The sequence below is a fragment of the Microtus pennsylvanicus genome, chromosome 7, assembly GCF_037038515.1.
Source record: "Microtus pennsylvanicus isolate mMicPen1 chromosome 7, mMicPen1.hap1, whole genome shotgun sequence".
NCBI lineage: Eukaryota > Metazoa > Chordata > Mammalia > Rodentia > Cricetidae > Microtus > Microtus pennsylvanicus.
In genome coordinates this window covers 27,496,965-27,518,612 of record NC_134585.1, presented here as the reverse complement: position 1 = coordinate 27,518,612, position 21,648 = coordinate 27,496,965, and the positions used below count along the sequence as shown (strand labels likewise).

At 45.4% G+C, this 21,648-nt stretch overlaps 1 protein-coding gene across 1 annotated transcript in view; it reads right to left on the bottom strand.

Annotated features, from left to right (window-relative positions):
- The window catches only part of Fhl2 (four and a half LIM domains 2), a 177,164-nt gene extending 156,080 nt beyond the window's left edge, over window positions 1-21,084 (bottom strand). The window contains exon 1 of the mRNA XM_075980270.1: window positions 21,078-21,084. The gene's annotated coding sequence lies outside the window, so the exon portion shown is untranslated. The remainder of the gene's footprint in view (window positions 1-21,077) is intronic.
- Between the last annotated feature and the right edge of the window lie 564 nt (window positions 21,085-21,648).

Here is a 21,648-nt window from a genome sequence, read left to right as displayed (position 1 = left end):
AAGAGATGAGAGTTCATTCCAAGTCGAGCATTCTTATTCCCCGGGTTTTGATCTCAAGTTCCTAAATGAGGTTCACTGATGTTGAAGGCATCCTGCGCCTGCTCGGAGAAGCGATATGGATTAAGTGCAATCTTTCCCACCCTGGCCAGCACGACTGAGAAGCTGGGCATAATTCCACACACGCACATGCCTGGGGGAGTCTCTTCAATCCCCAGCACTTTCCCCTTGGACTTGCTGCACACACGGAAGGCTGTGTTTTTTTAATTAACCCAGAACCGACATGTAAGTAGCTACGTATCTGTGAAGATATGGGTGCTTCTTTCTGCTCTGGTGTTTCAAAAAAAAAAAAAAAACCCTGGGAGAAGGCAGGCATTCAGAAAAACCAAAAGCGCTGAAGACTGCTCACTTTAGAACTGAAACAGTTCTAGTAGCCAGTATTCACGGGAAGAAGAGCTACTGTAACAAACCAATTGTTGCTGGCCAGCTTTTTCCTCCAGTTCCTAAACCACACCCCTGCCTCCTGCTTTACTGCCCCTGGGGCCTCAGGAGGACTTGAAACCCCACTGGCTGCTTCATTCTGGCCCGGGGGCTTAAATTCAGAGGGAAGGAAGGTGAATGGCTACAGCTGAGCTCACCAGTCTTGTTCATCTTGTCCCCTCCCAAGCTTGCTCCCAGCTGCAGTAATAAGATTCTTTCCCTCTGCTCCTTTACAGCCGAGGGTGATAGTTTAGCCATTTTTCCAAACAGAACTAAATACCCGAGGTAAATTAAAAAGGCTCCTCTTGCCGAAAATCTGGAGGCTGAAAAGCCAAACAACCTAGAACAGGCTCTGGGCAGTGGCCCCTGACTACAATGGCTTGGCAAGAAGGCAGGGTCAAATCTCAAAGGCGACAGCCGGGAGTCAGAGGGATCCAAGGATGGACTTATGCGTAAATCACAACTGGCGGTAGGAGAACTAACTGAGATCTCATGGGAACCTACTCTACTCCCTTCAGAAAGCACACCAAACTTCCAACGGAAAATCCAGGAGACCTGGAAATGCCATCCAAATCAGATGACACTCAGGGACGCTAGTCACCATCCTCCACTGTTTCAATTAAGCCATTCAATATCCTCTGGAGATGCTTAAGGAAACATTCTGTCACACGTCTATTGGACCAAAACTCCACCTGAGCCCACATGTGTACGTTAGAGGCCCGAAGTCCAGATCAGGTACTTTCTGCTACCGTTTCCCTCCATAGGATGGAGACAGAACCTCTCACTGAATGCAGAACTCATTCTAGACCAGCTGTCCGGTGAGTCCCCAGAATCCACCTGTCTCTACCCCTCCACTGGGATCGGAGGTGAATGCTCCATGCCAGGCATTTAAGTGAGTACCAGGGAGCTGAACTCAGGTCCATGCTCAGCAACAAACCCTTCACCCAGTGAGCTGCCATCCCCGCCCCCAGAGCCTGTTTTCTGCCTATGACCCCTATTTGTCTCCTAACGTCTCTCTGAAGGCAACAGCATTGCTGACTTATTCATCCTGGCCTCTAATGTCTGGACTGCAGTCGAGAGTATTATTGGCATCTCAAGGAAGCCAGATAAAAGAAATCATAGGTCAACTAGTCGATTCTTCTGTCGTGCTTTATTTCAGAGAAAAACTGAAGTTATTTAACACATACTGATCAAGAGACATAAATGAACAGAGTACAATACGGAATAAGATCGTTTACCACTTCCTATAGCTTACTGTCCAAACATTGTTTAGGAAAAGATCTCCCCGTTTTCACCAAGTCTTGACAGAGGACTGTAAGCCGGCCTCTTCAGAAGCTGTCTCACATGCTAGTCCTAGAGGAAGGAAGGTCAGAGGGCCTCAGATATACAGACCTGGGATGGGTCTGGACACCAAGTCTAACATTTCATATGATTTTGGACAATAGCAGCGTGGCAATTTGAATAAGAATGTCCCTCATCGGGTCATGTATTTGAACACTTGGTCTCCAGTTGGTGGTGGTGTCTGGGGAGAACATGGAACATTCATGATGAAAAGCCTTGCTGGAGCAACTACATCACTGGGGGTGGGGCTTTGAGAGTTTATGGCCTCACCCTACTTCCAGTTTCCCTGGCATGTATGGGAATGTGGGCAGCCAGCCTCCTGTGGCAGCCACCATGCCTCCTCTACATTTTGGGTTCTTCTACTGAAACCAGAAGCCAAGATCAATGCTTTCTTCTATAAATCATTTCTGGTCATGGTGTTTTAGTATAGCCATAAAAAAACTGATAAAAGCAGCATTTTAAATTTCCTGAGTTGGTTTTATTTTATTTTATTTTGAGACAGGGTTTCTCTTTAGCTTTGGAGCCTGTCCTGGAACTTGCTCTGTAGGCCAGTCTGGCCTCAAACTCAAAGAGATTCATCTGCCTCTGCCTCCTGAGAGCTGGTATTAAAGGTATGTGCCTGACTAAATTTCCTGAGTCTTGGCCCTGAAGAGGTTGCTCAGTGATTAAGATCACTAGTAGCTCTTTCAGAGGACCAAGGTTCAATTCCCAGCACCAGCATGGCCACTCACAACCATCTGTCACTCCAGTCCCAGAGGATCTGTTGTCTTCCTCTGGCCTCTATGGACACCAGGCATGCAAGTGTGCACAGATATACATGCATGCACAGCAACCATATACATTAAAAATAATAAAAAATTAATAATTTCCAGGATCCTAAAAAAACAGGATCACATCACTGCACATAATAACAACTCTGGATTATCATGCCAACCATAGCTTTTCCTTTGTCCCTTTTCACCTTTCTTTGCCCCACCCAAGACAACAAGATGGACCCTTAGCTTCAGGCAGCATCTTCATTGAAGTCCACCAAAAGCAATAAAGATGATCTATCTGTATTTTCTATAAGTGATTCACCACCTCCAAGCTTACCCCACAGCAATTTGCCTTTTCTGTTCTTGGATTTTGGGTTTTGTTGTATTTTACTTTTTTTTCTTTTAAATGTCTCTGGCTTAGCTACAAAATAGGCTGGGGAAGCAACCAGCTGGTTTTCATAGTCTCTACAATTAAGGCGATACCTGTGCTCTAGACTCTGTTCCGGCTGAAACTCTGGTGCACAAAGTTGAGTGGCAAGGAGGGGGGGTGTCCTTCAGTCATGAGGGTGGAGCCCTTGTCAATGAGATTAGTGCCCTTGTGAGACACAAAGAGCTTATTCTGCCTCTGTGGTCTCTACCATGCAGGGATGTAACAGCAAGTGGCTCTCACCAAACCTTGAATCTGCCAGGACCTTCAAACTGGGCTTCTGTAAGTGTGAGACATGTTTATTCTTTGAGTCAACCAATCGACGGTATTTTTCTAGAGCAACCCAAAGTAACAAAGATAACCGGCAAGGAGGGAGGGATGGAGGGTAAGCTGTTGGGTGATCGACTAGCAGCATCAGCAACACAGACGGAAGGATGAGAGGAGAAAGATGTCAGCAGACCGCGAACGCTCAGGTGAGAAAGAGATGTGTTGGGGTGTTGACGACCTTCCTTTAACGGGGTTGATTCATCTCCGTAGGAGACCTCTAGAGGCAAAAACTAGGGTGACTTCTGACAGCCAGTGCTCTGAGAGGAGCATAAGGATACTGAGAGTTGTCTCAGAGAGAAATACAGATAACAAGTGAATATTTATGAGACACACAGATGAACGCTGTCACAGATACTAAACACAAACACATGCCTTCGTGTTGGACACGGCTCTTGCCTTACTGTCAGTGGCATCTTGATGGTGTCTTAAATCCACTCGCATCTTCTAATGATGACATTTGACATGACAGCACAGTTAACGCCGGCAATTCTGCTCTAAGTCTTCTTAGGCCAATGAATTGCTTAAGCAATAAAGTCATCTGCAGGTTAAGCCTTATGGTCGGGCTCCATTTCATAGCCCTATATGCAATTTTATGATGCTATCTAACTTTAGGTAAATAACTCTCCTTTGATGAAAGGAAGGACATTGTTTTGTTTTGTTTTGTTTTTAACTTACTTGAAAGAAGAAAGAGAGAAACTTGCCAGCACTCCGCATCTGGCACGTCACATGTCGGTGTTTGCTGTGCACAACCATATAACCTCATGGGTCCTCAGAACAGCCTTGAACCCCTGTCCTCCTGCCTTGGCTTTCTAAATGTTAGACTAAAAGGCGTGTGCCCCTGTGCTTGGCTGTGGTGTGCACTGAACGGACACAAGGAAAGCAGAAATCTCCATGGTGAGGAGTCAACAGAAGATGCCACCAGATGACGAAATCTCAGAACAAATGTCCCCAGCACTGTGTGGCCTTCTGGCTTGGCATGGCGGCCGAAACAGGAGCTCCCAGGCAGAAATGTAGGCATCGTTGCCAGAGAGCTGTGCTGCCTCGTGGTGTCTCCATGGAGTCCCTTCCTAGCTCAACCAGACTCTCATGCTGGGTCAAGCACCAGGGGCTTGCTGCATACAGCTGGGGAGCAGGCGGGTTACTGGAACCTCTGAGTTCATCAGGATGAGGACTCACGTTTGCTCAGACTGGGTGACGAGAGCTGGAGGTGGCCCTTGGAGTCAGTGATTTGGTCCCCAGGGTGCGGAGCTGATTTGGCTTCAGTTATGGCTGCTTCTAATAAGACTGACTCTGGATGCACCGGTGTGGGCCTGGCATGGAGAGGAGCCAGGGTCCCTGCCAGATCCCCTCCAAACACCAGTCTCTTCACCCTTCCTCTGGTTATGGGTGCTTCTGCCTTTCTCTCCCAGACAGAGAAGGCTCATTGTCCTAGTGAGGGCTTCAATTGCTGTGATGAAACACTGTGACCAAAAGCAAGTTGGGGAACAAGTTTATTTGGCTTACACTTCAGCGTTGCTGTTCATCACTGAAGGAACTCAAGGACAGGGATTCAAACAGTGCAGGATCCCGGAAGCAAGAGCTGATGCAGAGGCCACGGAGGGGTGCTGCTTACTAGCTTGCTTCCCATGGCTTGCGCAACCCACCTTCTTATAGAACCCAAGATCAGTAGCCCAGTGATGACACCACACACCATGGACTGTTCCCCCATTGTTCACTAATTGAGAAAATGCTTTACAACTGGATCTGACTGAGGCATTTCTTCAGCTGAGGCTCCTACCTCTGATGACTCTGACTTATGTCAAGTTGACACACAAAACCACCAGGGCACTCATTATCAGCCCTTCTTTCCTCTCCCCTCCTTTCGTTTCCCTTCTAACCAAAAGCAGAAGACAAAAGCTAATTACCAACATCGCTCCACTATATAAAGGCACAGAAAGTCCGACCCTAATTCCTTGTCATAGGCTGTTTCCTGCTGCTATAACAGAACACCACAGACTGGGGAATTTATAAAAAAAAAAACAACAAAGATTATTGGCATATAGTATGGAGGCTACAAACCCCATAAATATGGCCCCAACATCTAGCAAGGTTCCCTGTGCTGTGTCACAAGATGGCAGAAGGCAACTGAATTTATAACAGACAGAAAGAGCAGGAGCGAGCCAGGAAGACCAAGAGATTAGAGGGACCAGAACTCAGCCACTTTTGAAAAACCCGCCATAATGGGATCAAACTTCACAATGACCCTCACACCTTCAAGAGCCCATCTCCCAGTGCTGTCACAATGGTAATTAAATTTCAATACGAGTTTTAAGTGGACATTCAATCCTTATTTCTTATGAAACAGTAGAAGGGGGGTATAAATGTCAGCCCCACACTTTAGAATCTCGTAAGGCAAAACTGTTTACATAACTATGTAAGGTGTCAGGACTGAGCATCCCAGGAACAGCGGAGTGGCCTTGCCCACTGCCCCCTAGAGTCCCCTTGTATGATTACTCTATGGTTGGGCTCAGAATCAGAAAGTCTGCGATCAGGGCCAGAAGACCCTCACCAATGATACCAGAATGGTCATGTGACCATGGACACATCTACAAGCGAAGGCTGCCTGGAGTCGGGTGGTGGGAATTCCACCCTTTGGAGTTGTTCAAGTCAACTTTAGCAGTCACCTCAGCATAAACCTAGACTTACCTGGGAAGACAGAACCTCAACTCGATAATGGCCTTGAGCAGAGATGGCGGTGATCATGTCTGTGTAGGATTTCCTTAACTGCTAATCAATACAGGATGCCCTGCAGGTTGGATAGCAGTGCCATCCCCGAGCAGTGGGCATGGGTGCTATAAAAATGACAGCTGAGCAGGCGACCAGAGGAAGTCAGGAAACAGTGTCTCTCCGAGGTCGCTGTTCTAGTTCCTGCCTCCAGGTTGCTGCTCCCAGTCCCTGTCCCTGATTCCCAGTACAGCAAACCAAATAGACCCTATCCTCCCACAAGCTGGCTTTGGCCAGGGTTTTACCACAGCAACAAAAGCAAACTAGAACAAAAGTCTTTTTTTAAGGATGAAAAAGGCTTTATTCTAGTATGTTTTACTGTATTATGTTTTTACTTATTTTTTGCGGATTTCACAGATGTATGTATTTTGATCATGTCCATCACCTTTCCAGCTCCTTACAGATGCACTCAACATGTGCCCTTCCCAATTCCATGTCCTTTCTAAGATTAAAACTAAATACCAGGTACAGTTAAGTGTCTAAACATTATTTTAAAAACAGGGTAGTTTTACAGGTAACTATGCTTTGTTTTGTTTTGTTTTGTTTTAGCCCAGGTTAGATCTGTTTAGGACTTCAGACGATCTTTATTATTATTCAGAAATTAAATTAGAAAGAGAGTCAAGGTTGGTTTCTAACGAAAGCCTTAAAGAAAACAATTTTACCCTCGGTTTTAGATGGTCTCCCTTTCAAGTAAATTCTGATTTTTATCATTGTCTGTTGACAAGCTGCCGACCAACTCTCTAAGTACCCACACACTAAAGAAACTCCTTTAAGTCAATTCGATAACATTATTAAACAGTGTACCTCTAATTTGAAAACTGTAAGGCAAAAGCAAATATAATCAGCTGTGAGTATCATTGTTTAAATCTATGAATATTATATCCATTTTTTAAAAGCCACTGAGTCTAGTTAGTGCTGCTTATACGGCTATGGGTATGAGGTCATCCACCCAAGCATGGAAAACTTACCAGGGGCCACAGCCACAAAGGAAAATAGTGTTCCTTTCTGCCAGAGTTAGGGGGGGGTCCCTTGAGAATCTGCTGTCTCCAAGCTTAGGATGCCAACTGACTTGAACTTGTGCAAACAGCAGTGGCCACTTTGCGATTACGGCTGCAATGGTCTCAACATGGCTAGAAGACACATGTCTAGAGCCAGCCTCTGGCTCTTAAACGTTTTTGCACCCCCTCCTCTGAGACGTTCCCAGAACCTTGGGTGGTAGCACAGATATCCATTCAGAATTGAGACTTGAGAAGCCTTTCTGGCTCAGGGGCCACAGCGGCACCTCATAGGTTTGCGCAACCTCTTCTTGGTCTGTAAAATTGAGGTGCGGTGGCTTTGAAGACTTCCTAGCTCCGCTCTCTTGGATAGTAAAGGGGCACCGCATCCAGCAGCTTTGAACTACGACACGTTTGTAAGACGTTATTATCTTTGTACTCCCTGTAGCAATAAAGATTTCAGAGAGGCAGTGACTCTTTACCTGGACTTGGAGGGAGAGTGGCCTTGAGCCGATGGGGTAGCACACACAGGGCACAGACAGAAAAACTGAAAAGAACAAGCAGGTCTGGGTTCTGATGGCTTGGCCATGGCTAGAGCTCATCTGTGACATCTCCTAGGGCTCAGGCAGAAGGCTGGCTGCCTGAAAGCATCTTGTGGACCTTGTGAGCGGAACAGGTTTGTCCGTCCATTGAGCTAACACATGGGCTAGTGGGAAGCCCCCTACAAGGCAGTATGGAGAGTCACCCTCACCCTGAGCATTTATCTGACTACCCCAGCAGCTCTTCTTTCTAGGAGCAGGAATCCCAGGACAGCAGGCTATGGAGCATCGGCAAAGTTCAAGTTTCGGGTCCTTGGCACATGCCCTGAAAATTCCACAGACCTCCTTGGCATCGCAGAAGTCAAAGAGTTAGGAGTCAACAACACACCAGGAGTTTTCTCTCTGGTGGGGAGCTGTCCTTGGCGAGGGAGTTAGCCACATTTAATTACTACTTACAGACACTCCTGTGCACCGGTCCTGGATGCTCCAGCTACTATCATTGCGGTTGCCGAATAAAGTCTACAATAACGTCTGCTGATGACTTTATGGTGTTTGCAGACTTCAAAGACTCCTTCCTATCTCATTTTCATGAAGTCTTTTTTTTTTTCTCTAAAGAAAATTACAGAGCTTGAAAAGGAAAGGAACACTTTTTCTAGATGAACTCAGAGTATACTTGATGGTCAGGAGTAGGGACAATGTTTGGGTGAGTCAGGTATAATTTCTGGGGTTACCAGCCAGCTTATATCAACACCCCTGGACTAGAGTGTCATCCCCTCCGAGGAAGAGGCCCAATTATCATCCTGCCCACGTTATCTTAAATGACCTTCTGACCTTGGGCTGTTTGGAGTTGCTGCTACTATCATCGGTCTTTGTTGTTCTGTTGCTACAGCAAAATCCTGAAAGTTGCATCATGTGTTTTAAAAAGAAAGAGGAGAAGGAAGATGAGGAGGCTGGGAAGAAGTTGTCATCTGGGGCAGGTGGGATGGCTCAGTGGCTGAAGGTCTTTGTTAAACAAGCTTGTGGCATGAGTTTGGTTCCTGGAGCTTCTAGCACCTTGGAAGAGGACAAAGAATTCCAGAGTTGTCCTCCGAGCCCCACATATGTCCCACAGCACATGCAAGCCCCACGATAATGATCATGCAAAACAATGAAGATAATGATACAAAGACTTCATTTAGATCATAGTTCTAAAGGCTTCGGGTTTGGACTTAAGTGGCCCCAACTGTTCAGTCTCTGGTGAGGGCCCCCAGGGCGTGGTCACGTTTTGACAGATGGCACCATGGCAAGGATACCTTTCAGAGGGAGATGGAGGGATGGAGAAATTCGGGAGTCAAGTTCGCTCCTTCATAATCACTTGCACTTGAGGGAACCAAGCTCAGAGAGAATAAGTTTGTCCTTTCCAAAGAGCGGTGCCCCCACCGGCCTCACCACCTTCCACAAGGCTTCATGTCTTAATGGTGGCACCGCCTCCCATCTTCTTCACACTGGGGCCCAAGTCACCAACACAGGAACCTGGAAACACTTGACATCCAGACCATGCCTTTGGCCGTTGCCCTGGAGTACACGTAGATTTCACCAGCTGGGAAGGAGAGCAGCAAAAATTGATGGCATTCCCCCCACTGAGAACACTTTGCTTCACCTCAGCCTCCAGCTGAGACTAGCAAAGGTGGCCACCAGTCAGGTGACAATACAGCAGAGTAGGTTGGAGGTCAGCTTGCACACAGGAGTGGCATGTAGGAAGGGGAACATTTCCAGAATAGTTGGCTATACTGGGACAAAAGGCCTATGCAGAGAAGCTTCTGGGTTAGACCAGCAGGGTCAGGGGATGACTGGACACCAGCTACAAGGCCCCTCCCTCCTCCAGGGATTACTAGCTTGCAACACAAGTTCCTAATGCCATCCTCATTTGACAAGCAGCTTAGAAATTTTGGTTTGGTTTTTTAAATGGGTGAAAATAAAAACAAAACATAAAAATGAAGAAAGAATCTGAGTCTCAGTAACACTGTCTGCCACCCACCCCAGAGACCAGGACCAAGCTAACCAAGGTATGTCCCCCGCAAGAGAACCTCTCTGGGTTAGCATTGTGCAGCTGGCTATAAGGAGCGATTGCTCTCGGATCGCCCCTGTGATTCCCAAGCCAGATTCCAGCGTGTCCCAGAAGAACAGCCATGGAGGATGGTGGTGGCCATGAGTTTCCCTGTGATCCGGTTGGCTTATTTTGTGCTTCAGGGAATGGAGCTAAAGCATCGGTGAAGATTGAGAACCCTTTCAGGATGCCACGTGTATCCAGTTCTGAAGACCTCAGCTCAAGCTGGAGTGAGTGGTCAATACTGGGCTGCCCTCAAGCCAGAGGTACCACACAGAAATCTCTATCATCTGCCGTGGTCCAGTGTCTGGAGGTAGGCAAGCCTGAAGTGTGAGCACCCTGATGGGGGGGGGGGGTCACTGGCTGCCACCAAGGCCTCAGCTCAAGTCAGTGTCAGGAGAGCTGTGCCAGGAATGTAGAAGGACAGGGCTTCTCTGGGCCGGCAGGACCAACCAGGAACTAGGCAGGAAGCTGCCAATGAGGCACGGGACGTGCAACCATCATCGTGGCCATGTGGCATCTGGAACCTGGGGACAGCCAAAGAAGAATGCTGATGATATGGAAGAGGGGAATTCGCTGGAACCAGACTCTCCTAACCTGTAATTTTGCCTAAAGCCAGCCCTGCATTAAGTTCCAGAAGTGAACCTGTCAGCAGACCTGGAGGGACTGTGGTGTTATTTGCTGGCCTTGCAGGGGCCCCGGTGGGTGGGGCTGAACCTTTGCCCTGCCTGCCACCTGCTCTCAGCTGAGTGCATGGCAGGTTCAGGTGGCTTCTTGGGTGCGAGGGTGGAATAGGGTGGGAGGCCGGCTAGGGTGGGAGGGCAGCGGAGGCCTAGGGAGGGAGGGCGGCGGGCTAGGGTGGGAGGGTGTGGGTGGGATCCCACATTCTCGACCTAAACCTCAGTAGATGGTCCTCCAGGGCTTGCTCATACCCTGGAAAGCCTTCCCTGCATAGAATTATTTCATTACCTTCGTACCCACTCTTATTTTGCCGAGGAAGATAGGAAGCCATTTGTCAGTGCCTCACACACAGCCGTGAGTGCCGCGAGTGAAGGAGCCAGAATCCCCTTTGCCCTCCTGTTCATTACACTGGAACTTCCAGTCCCCCTGCAGGGGCCCTGGCCACACTCACTGTTAAATTAAACACTTGTCCTCCAGGAAGGCCTCAGAAGCTAAAACAAAGCAAAAACAAACCCCCACGAAGTGCGGAGTGGCTTACTTGAGCACCGGGCCTAATGACCTTCCTCTCCGTCTGACTTCTCTGTGTTCGGTTTTCTCACATAGGAAATGAGCACCATGTATAATGAAGTAAAATGAGTTAGAAATAGCATCACAGATTCACCCAGGTAAACTCTCAGGATTTAAAGAGAAAACTGAATGTGTGTGTGTGTGTGTGTGTGTGTGTGTGTGTGTGTGTGTATCTTAATGTAAAACAAGTGTGCTTACTTACAGAGTAACAAGATGTTTCAGTATGGGTAAAGGCGGTGGATGGCAAACTCATCTCCTGCACACACATCTCTGAGGGTGAGAAAACCCAATTCTTCTCTTCTGAGCCACCCTTGGTGGTGTAAACTTGGGAGGTTAAGGAGGAAGAATGAAAAGTTCTAGGCCCGCCTAGGTGGCTTAATGAGCTCAGGTTTTGAAATATGAGTAAGAAGTGGGTTGGTTATGTAGCTCAGTGGCAGAGTGCTTGCTTGGCAGGTGCGAGGCCCTGGGTTCAATCCTTAGCATGGAATGTGCATCTGTTCTTGCTTTTTGAATATATACAATATGCGTGCTTAGCTACTGCCTCTCTGTTGTGTAATCGAACACCGGGACTTGTTTCTCCCATTTAACTGCAAGTCCATGGTCGCTAGTCAGCCTTCCCCACCCTTCCTCCAGTACTGGCCCCAGTCTTGGGAGCCTGCTGTTTGATTCTCAGCTCCAGTGATATCAGTGTCCTTAGACTGCGCATAGGAGTAAACAAACTGTGTTTCTCTTTCTGGGCCTTATTTCCCTTAAGAGAATAAACTTCGATTTTATTAGATTCCAGCTGTTGAAGATCACTGACCTTCATGGACCATTTACAAGTGGTTGATGAGTCCAGTCTCAGACAGATGTGGCCTCGAATCACCAATAAGACCTCTGGATCTATGCTGTTCCTTCAGTTCAAGACAAGGAAACACTTGGAATATCTCACAGTCAGGAAACACTTGAAATATTTCACAGTCAGGCCAATGTGAAATCCCAAAATACAAAAGCTGCCAGGTGTGCCTGGCAGTGCACTCTTCCAATCCCAGCACTTGGGAGGCAGAGGCAGGGGGATCTCTGTGAGTTCCTGGACAGCCTGTTCAAATTCCAGGTCAGTTTATTTTTTTCTGCATTCGTCTGGAGAGATTTTACCCTCTTATTTGGTTTTTGTTCTTGTCCTTCCTTGGTATCAGTGCAAGGGTTGTAGTGCCAGCTCTCCATGAGTATCATGTGGAGTGTAGATAAATGATAAATTTATAGAGATAGATGATAGATGGATAGATAAAGATGATAGAATGATAGAAGGATGATAGATGATAGATAGATAGATAGATAGATAGATAGATAGATAGTCTGTCTGTCTCTGTGTATGTATGATGCATTATGTACGTATTTAGTGTGTATGTGTGCACTCACATGCTAAGTCCTACAAGCAAGGGTAGGATAAGCCTCCAATATTTTACTTCAAAAACCCACACAGTGAAATGTATATTGGAGGCTTATCTGTTGATTCCAGACAGCCCATTCATATACGCTTCTTATCTAGTCACGTGACAGGACTATATTCTGAGAGAGACATCATTAGGTGATCTCATCACTGAGAGAGTGTCCCTATTGGGGAACAAAATGTTCGCCATGACTTTGTAAATCTCTGTTATAAAGGCTTCATCGCAATCGGTTTTCCTTCTAGGGAGAGCTGACTAAGTCAGAGAAAAACAATAATAAGCTCACCCTTGTCTTTCACAACTTCATAGATTTAAGTGGAAAATTGGGGGATGAATCTAAATGGTTCCCTATGCAACTGTAGTAACACAAACAGTTCCTTTGTCCATGAGATAACTGACTTTACTTCTCCTCCTCCCAGGACAGGGACATCTCTGAGGCATTGTCTCTCTAAACTCATTTTATATCTTCAGAGTAACTTCTGTTGACTTCCGGTAGTGTGGCTGACGAGTGTGAGACCCCATCCAATTCATTCCTAATATTTTGGGTTTGGAAATCGGTCATGGTTTGAAAATCCTTACGAGGAAATTCTTCAGAGAAAGTCTAGTTTATCAAGCAGTGAAGCAGAGAAGCCGTGGGTTCAGGGTGATCACAGAGCTCCCCTGGCCACCACCGCAGTCCCTGGGAGTCTATGGAACTGTTTGCCAGCTGTTGACTGGAGGAATCCTCTCACGATGCTTTGGAGGGAGCAAATGGGGGACACTGGGGATGGCTTGCCTTTGTGAGAAAGCTGACGATTTGCTCTCTTTTTTTATCTGATAGCCTTACAAAAATATGCATACACACATACAAGAGCAACATTTTAAAGACTATATCAATATTTTAAAGATTCTGATTGGAGACGTTCAAAAGGCAGAGCTTCTGTTTCCACTGCCATTTGAAGGAAAAGGCAGGGGGATGAGTTTAACACAGCAGTGTGACAAGTCTCCCCATAGCAACTGGTGAGGGCTGTTTGCTACATTTCGATGAATTCTCCAAGAACACTCTGAAGCACAAGTTAAATTAAATCATACGCTTTAGCATTCATTCAAAGTAGTAGAAAACTCAAGCCTGTGTAAAAACCTGCTCATGGACATTTGCAGAAGCCTTGTTCATGGGAGCCAAGACCTGAAAGCAACCAAGATGGCCTCGCCGAGGGTCGCTAATGGATAACTAATGGGCTTTGATAATCCAGAGATCAAGATATTATACAGCAGCGAGGAAGGGGCTATCAGCCATGAAAACCATCTGAAGAAATCTTAAAGTCACATCACTAAAATGAAAGAAGCCAGTCATAAAAGGTCCCAAAGTACATATTTACAATTACATTGCATTCTAGAAAAAAAAGAGAGAAATTACAGAAATAATGAAATCAGTGGTTGCTAGAGGGAGGGAAGGGGGGATAAGCAGAGCATGGATGATTTTTTGGAATTGAACCTACTCTGTTTGATACTCAGATGGTGCCAGCATGTCATTATGTCTTTATAAGAGCCATGCACTGAGAAAAATCTGCATAAGTCCTAACATAAACTGTGCACTGCCTGGTCTGGTTGCCCCCTCCGAAGCTCTTGCATAGAGACCGTCTTTCCTCAACGCAGTAAGCGGGAAGAGGAGGCCTACTGCATGGGTTTGGGTCATGAGCTGAGCTCACATGAACAGTAGAATGGGTAAGGTATCATGGGAGCCCAGCCACCTAGCTTCTGCCAGTCAAGGGCCTCTCTCCTTTAAATTGCCTCATCACAAGGCAGCCGGACACCCTCACCAGAAGCTGAGTACATGCTGACAAGGTACCACAAGTTGGCTGGTGGGACAGAATATCCAGCCTACGCACCCTGGCTCGGGGCTTTTCTCCACAGAGAAGTGTTTATCAAATATCTACAGGTACCTCTATGTTGCTAGGCTTTTTGTTGCTAGGATGATATTTCTGAGATAAGTGAATTATTATTATTATTATTATTAGTAGTAGTAGTAGTAGTAGTATTTACTAAAGGCTCATTTTGGCTTATACAGGTTTCAGGGCAAACTTACAAGACTAAATCACTTGGTAGACATAGCACAGTACATCGTGACAGCGGCATGTGATAGAGGGGCTTGTTCACTCTGTGGTGCTCCAGAAATGAAACAGGTAGAGGAAAGCTTCCAACATCCCCCTTCAAAGGCACTCCCACAAGGATCTAATTTTCTTCTACTAGGCCCCACTTCTCAAAGGTTTCACCACCTTCTGGTAGTGCCACAACGTGGTGACTAAGCCTAGCACAACAGGCTTTTGGAGACATTTGGGATCCCACGGAGACCACTAGCAGCGGCTTCAGCTACTGAGTTCAGATTAGAATGTGCACAAGGCAGAGAGTAAAGCATGACTTCTGGGAAAAGATGACGGCGCCATGGATCATCATACATGATTAATTCGCCCGAGATCGTCTCAGGACCTCGTTAGAATGCTTGCGAGCATTTTCTCTTCTGGAAACCAGGAATCTTCAACCAATCTAAAGAATGAAGTTGTTCAGATTTGGAAGAAGGAAAGTATGCCTCCAAAATAGCTCTCCTGCCATCAGAACTGCACACACCATGTTCTGGGTGATGGGTTTTAATTGCCAAACGGTTGTAATTAAATCTATCACCACAGTTTCCTTCTGGTGAAAATAAAGCTTAGCATTTTAGCACCATTGCCAAAGAACGCTCATCTCTCTAAAACGGTAAATCTGGGTCCCGAAAGAGCGCTCCTTGAACGTACCTTCACTCTCAAGGCTATAAAGAAATATAATAAATCAATAATGCACCCCCGAGAGAGAAGCTGGTTGTTGATTGCTCATTTCAAGCAGACTCTATTGTGTCCTGCTCTAGCTCATCAAGCATGTGCAAGTCTGTCAGAAGAGCATTCACTTTTCACCAACATTTGCCTCCAGCAATGAACTCCACAGGTCTGAAGGAGAGTCCAGAAAGTCGGTGCCTCTTTCCAGTCAGTGTGTTGAGTTACTGGATGAATCGGAGCTGGAGGGAGAGGTTGAAATGGAGGCAATCTCACTTCTTCTTCAAGATGGCACAGTGCTTCCTTTCAGCCCCATGTCCCTCAGTGTGGCCTGTCTACAGGGGTGTCGTTGCATGGAGGAAGGAAGCCTCAGAAGCTGCCAAAACTCAGGCAAAATTCAGAGGTTCTGATTTCACTGTTTTTAAGAGAGCAGACAGCATCAGTACGTTCTGAAAGTGTCACGGGTGATTCTACTACACTGTCAGGATTAGGAATCGCTCTTTCAATCTATATAAAACCCACTGGTACAGTTGATGTAAATGTGTTGTTTGTCCACTTGAGATACAGGGTCAAGTCAAATCAAATATCTTTATTTTGATCAGCCTCAGTGCTTACACGTCAAAATGCCGTGTTTGTTGCGTAATTTCCAATGTCAAGAAGGCTCATCAAGCCACTCCAGGTATATCAAATGAGGGTCCATTTGGCAGTTCATAAGTAAGGGAGAAAAGGCAACAGCAGCCCTTAGACTGTCCCTGACTGTGTGTCATGCTGCTCAGCCTCCCGGCACTGCCGTGTGTCTGGCCCTTTAAGAAGCCAGATCCCTTAGCCTTGTCAATCCCAGTCTATACTTCCTGCTTATCCTGTTAGCCTAAATTGGCCCCAAACACCTCTTGTTCCTTACAGGACGATTTCTGTTTCCTTAAAAGAAATGGAAGACACTGATAATAGTGACTAGCTTTCGTCAACATTGAATTCTGTGAACAACAACAACAACAATCCAATAAGAGAAGGTTAGGTGACATGTTCTTCAAAAACTATGGTACTTTGAGGTCTAGGAAGATAGCAAAAGACATCTACTCACTGCCCATAGGAATCCCCAGGGAAAGCCACCATCTTGGGAGGGGCGTGATGTCCAAAAGGCACTGGAATTTCAGTAGCAACAAAAGGAAGACAATTTTAGAAGCAAGTGTAACAGTGTTCCAGTGAGCTCTGCCGTTGCCATAATAAAACCAGTCTGAACAAAGGCAGCGTGGAGAGAAAAGGGCTCTTTTTATCTTACGGATTATACAAGCCATCGGGAGAGGAAGCAAAGGAAGAGAGTCAGGGCCAGAGCTTGGACAGACTGGAGGAGAGCTGCTCAGGGGCTTGCCCGCAGTCTCACGGTCAGCTTTCTTTCTTACGTGGCCCAAGAGACCGTGGCTAAGAATGGTACCACCCTCAGTGAAATCCACAAACTCACGAAGAGGGAAAGATTTGCAGACTGTTTAATGAAGAAATCCAGAGCTAAATAGTAAAAAAAAAAAAAAAAAAACTAGGATTAAAATGAAAATGAAAACACAAGATATAAAAACCTGCAGGCTATAATAAGAGGAACTTGAAGAGTTTATAGCTATAAATGCCTGTGTTTAAAAAAAAAATCAGAGAGAAGTTAAATTAATAATGATGCACATCAAGTTCCTAGAAAAACAAGAGAAAGCCAAACCAAAAATCAATCGATAGAAATAAGGGAAGAAAGCAATGAAATGGAATGAAAAGAATAACAGAAGAACCGATTTAATAGGGGGCTTTCTCTTTAAGACAATAAATGAGGTTAACAAACCTTTAACCAAAAGAATATCAGAGTGGTCCCACATTAACAAAACTTGGAGATGAACAGGGAGATATGACAAGAGACATCAGTGAAACTCTGAGGGTCATTGGTGCACGCTTCCAAAAAGACACCTATGTTCTAATAAATTGGAAACCTAAAAAAGGGTAGTTTTTTTTGCATATGTAATTTACAAAAATTAACAGACCCATTAGAAGCAGTGAGTCTAGAGCAGTAAAAAAATGCCCCTCATGTATTAGAAGTGCGGTGCCAGAGTGGGCTCACCACTGAACTTTCCAAGCCACGTGACCAGCTGCCTCAGTTTCCTCTCCGTGAGGAATATTTATTATCCAAAATAAATATTCCAGTTGCTTTTGTCAGATTCTATGTCATAGCAACGAGACAAGTAAGTAACGCACCAACCAAAGTCATTTTACAAAACCAGAATTATCCCAATACCAAAACTGGATAAGGACACAACAAAGGAACAAAATTATAGGACAATCACCCTGATGAACATAATGCAGAACTCCTTCATAAATGATCGTCTCAATAGCTGAATAAAAGGCCTCTGTCAAAATTCAGCATCCCTTAATAATAAAAACACTAAAAAAAACCCACTAGGACTAGAACAAATTTGCATCATCATCATGAATAACAACAACAATAACAACAAAAACCTGTCGCCAACATTGTACCAAGTGGTGAGAAACTTAAAGAATTTTCTCCAAAATCAGGAATGAGACAAAGATGTCTACTTTCTCCTCTCTTATTCAATATAGTCTTTGTAGCTTTAGCTGGATCACTAAGACAAGAGAAATTAATAAAATGGGAAGAGAATAAAGGTAGAAAAGGAACAAGCCAAATTGTCTGTACTTACAGATGGTATGAGCCTATACTGGAGAGATTCTAAAGACCCTGATGGAAAACTCTTAGAACTGATCAAAGTTTCAGTCAAGTATCAGGATACAAAATCAATACACACACACACACACACACACACACAATTTTGCCTATATACCAACAACAAAAAGAGGAATCAGGAATAAACTCTCTTTTATGATAGCTTCAAAAATACCTAGGAATAAATCTAACCAAGGTGAAAGACCTCAAGAATGAACGCTTTAAAACACAAGAAAAAACTAAAGCCTGGAAGTTGGAATAACCTCCCATGCTTGTGGAAAGGCAGAATTCATATTATGAAAATAGTTATATTACCGAAGTGGTCTATAGCTTCATTACAATACTCATCAACATTCCAATGCCATGGGGCAGTGAAGAGTCCACACTTTGCCAGGAGGTTGTGGTACATGCCTTTAACCTCAGCACTTGGGAGATATTAGAGGCCAGCCTGGTCTATAGAGCAAGTTCCAGGACAGCCAATGCTACACAGAGAAACTCTGTCTCTTAAAAACAAACAAAAAAGAGTCCATTACTCCACTACCAGAATATGTGAGTGCAGTTCCCGATACTCACACCAGGCAGCTCCCAACCCTCTGTAACTCCTGCTTCAGGAAACCTGATGCTATAAGCTCCCAGGAACATCTGCATTCATGTACACATACACACACGTGTACATACATGTGAATACACAATTAAAAGTAAATCTTTAAAACTCCAATGACATTCTTCACAGAGGAAAAATGTAAAATTAATATGGAAACACAATAGACCCTGAATTGCCAAAAACTATTCTGGAAAGAACAATGCTCGGGTTATCAGTATATCTGACTTCAAATTCGACCACAGAGCCAACAAACATAACAAAAGCTCCACAGAAACAGGTATGTGGACCAATGGAATAAGATAGAGGACCCTGATACTAACTCATGCAGCTCCAGTGACCTGATTTTTGGCAGAGATTCCAAAGCAGCCAGTGGAGATAAGATAGATTAGACTCTTCATCAATTGATTCTGGGAAAACTATATCGACACTAATGAAATTCCGTGCACAGTACAAAAATCAGTTCAAACTAGAACCATGACTTACTCTGAGACCACATCCTCTGAAAGTGTTAGAGGAAACCACTATAAGGCACAAGCACAGCAAGGACGCCAACAGTTCAGGAAGTGATATTAATCATTGGCTAATGGGATCATATCCCATAAAATTAAAAAGCTCCTGCACCACAGAGGAAACAAACAACTGGGAAAAGAGACTGGATACAGACTGGTAAAATTAACCATTGCCAGCTCCACATCTGACAGAAGATGGAGACCGAGAATATATTTTATGAACTCAAAAATGCCATCCCAAGCCAAATATTCAAATTAATAAGTTGACCAATAAAATGAGCAGACAGTTCTCAAAAGCTAAAGAACAAACAATCAATAAGCATGAAGGGGTGTCCTCCATCCTCAGACATCAGAGAAAAGTATATGAGAATGACAGAGATTGCATTTCACTCCCATCACAGTAACCATCGCTAAAACCCAAGCATAACCCACTTCCCCACTTTTTTTTGCCACCTTTATTTCAATATATTTTGCAGGCAGGACAAATTGTAGGTCGAAGATTTTGTGGCTGGGTTGGTTTTCCAATCCCTCCACTGGAAGTCGTACCTGGTTACAAGTGATGCAGGAGATGTCTGGCTCAGGCTCCATACTCCCCACCTCTTAAAGGTTCCACTATGACATTGGGGACCAAGCTTCCAGTACAACAACCTTTGAGGGACATACCGCACCAAACTTCAATACCGCAAGCCATTCTCGCATTAATTCCCTTCTAGATCTATAGAAACATCTGGAAGCGATTCTTCACCCGGGAATAGTTTATTCTGGAAACGGTGTGAAATAGGATGAGTACCTTTAATTTCCTCCCTGTCCCACATCAGTCTGTGGGACATTTAGAAAGGATGTTACTACACCTCACTTCAGAACTTGGGGCTCTAATGAGTTACCTATTAACACTGATCCAAGACTCTTGGGTTGAACTGCTGTTCCTGGGATCAGCCCTGAAGTCCTCAGTTCATGCCTGGCTTCCTTGGTCTAACTCGCATTTAGACGTGTCTGTCTACTGCCCACTCGAGTTTGTTTTCCTGTAGACAACCATGATCGGAGCATCCTTGTCTGTTAGCACCTACATCTTAGCAGACCAAGCTTGTAGATAGCAAGTCAAGGAAGACTCCCCTCCACCTCTGCACCCTGAAAACCACATGTTCAGATAGCAAGTGTTTAAGGGATATAGACTAGGCCAGTCAGCCAATCAGCCATTTATTGGGTGTTCTGGATAAGTCGGGCACAGTGAATCAGACAAATGGAATTATATAATCTTGAACGTCGAGGAAGCCAGTCCAGAAGTGAAGAGTCGGGAGCCAATTAATAATAACTGTAAGTTGAATAATGTCATAAGTCAGTTTTGGAAATATTAAAAGGGATGTCCTCAGCTCCACCAAGGAGAAAAAGGAGAGAAAATGAAAAGGCCCAACACACACAAGGGTGGCCAGAGGGTCATGTGATCTCTGAGGTAATGAACAGGGTGGTTGTTAGGCCTCCCCTCGCTGCAGGTGAGCTAAAAAGAAACCATCCCTCTGCCCTGAGGAGTCCCAAGAAATTTTTCAGAAGAACAATAGCACCCTTGTATGGTGTGCAGACACCCTCTTAGCGGGTACACTAGAAAGACCTGGCAGGTCCCGGATGGCTGCCCAGCTTTTACAAGCATGACTGAGTCACCAAGACCCTCTGAGGTCGGTCCACTCTTCTGAGAAATGTACAGTCTCTTCCCACGAGGGCAGGGACACACTGCTCCTGTCATTCCGTCCGCTGCCCACGCCCGCAGCCTGTTCCATCCCAGCCTTACCCCATCACCAGTCTTACAAACAGCTGTTTCTGCTAGTGCTTTCTTTCCGAAGAAGCCTGGAAAGAGGATGTTGGAAACATGCAGGGGGTGAAGTTCAGGAGAAGAGAGCTCTGGAAGGTGGCCAGAGTTTTGTGTGAGTGGACAGTGCTGGCTGCTGAGCCACTTGGCCTGTGACCTGAGGCCTGGGAAAGCTTGCTTCCTCTCTTTCATTTTATTTATGGAGCTGTGCAAGCTTCCTCTTTATACAAACATTCTGACAGACGCAGGCTTTCATTTGGCCACATCTCAAGGCTGGGCGACTTTTCCTTCTGCCTGACTCGCTGCCTCGGCCCAGGCCCTGTTAGCTTCCATGACAGTCGGGCTTCCATGTCCTTCCCATGTTTGTTAGCTTGCCCGTGTGCTGAGGTGTTCCATGCCTGGAACCTTCTGCAGTGTAGTTTGGGAATATTCATGTTCTGCCACATCCACTCGGCTGTTGATACCTGGGGTGTTGTTAATTACCAGTTGTTGGATGGAGACATTTGTCCATCAGTGATAATGGATATTTGCTCTCCATTTGGATATTGTATAAAATAAGAAGGCTTTAGTTCTCTGTTGTACAGCTGATTCTGCACCTTGTTTGACTGACCAAACTGTATCACCTGTGCGTAGATTTTCTGAAGGAGGAAGAGAAGCGGAACAGGCCAGAGACCGCCATGTGGACCAGTGTCTCTCATGATGCCTCATGGCAGCAAGAGATGAAATTCACACAGCAAGGGTGTTGAAGCCCTCTCTCTGCATGCTGATGAATTTAGCCTGACCTCTCTGGTGTGTTCCCATGGACAGCAAGGCATTGCATAGAGCAACCCTGAAACTTTCAGAAGTATGAGGA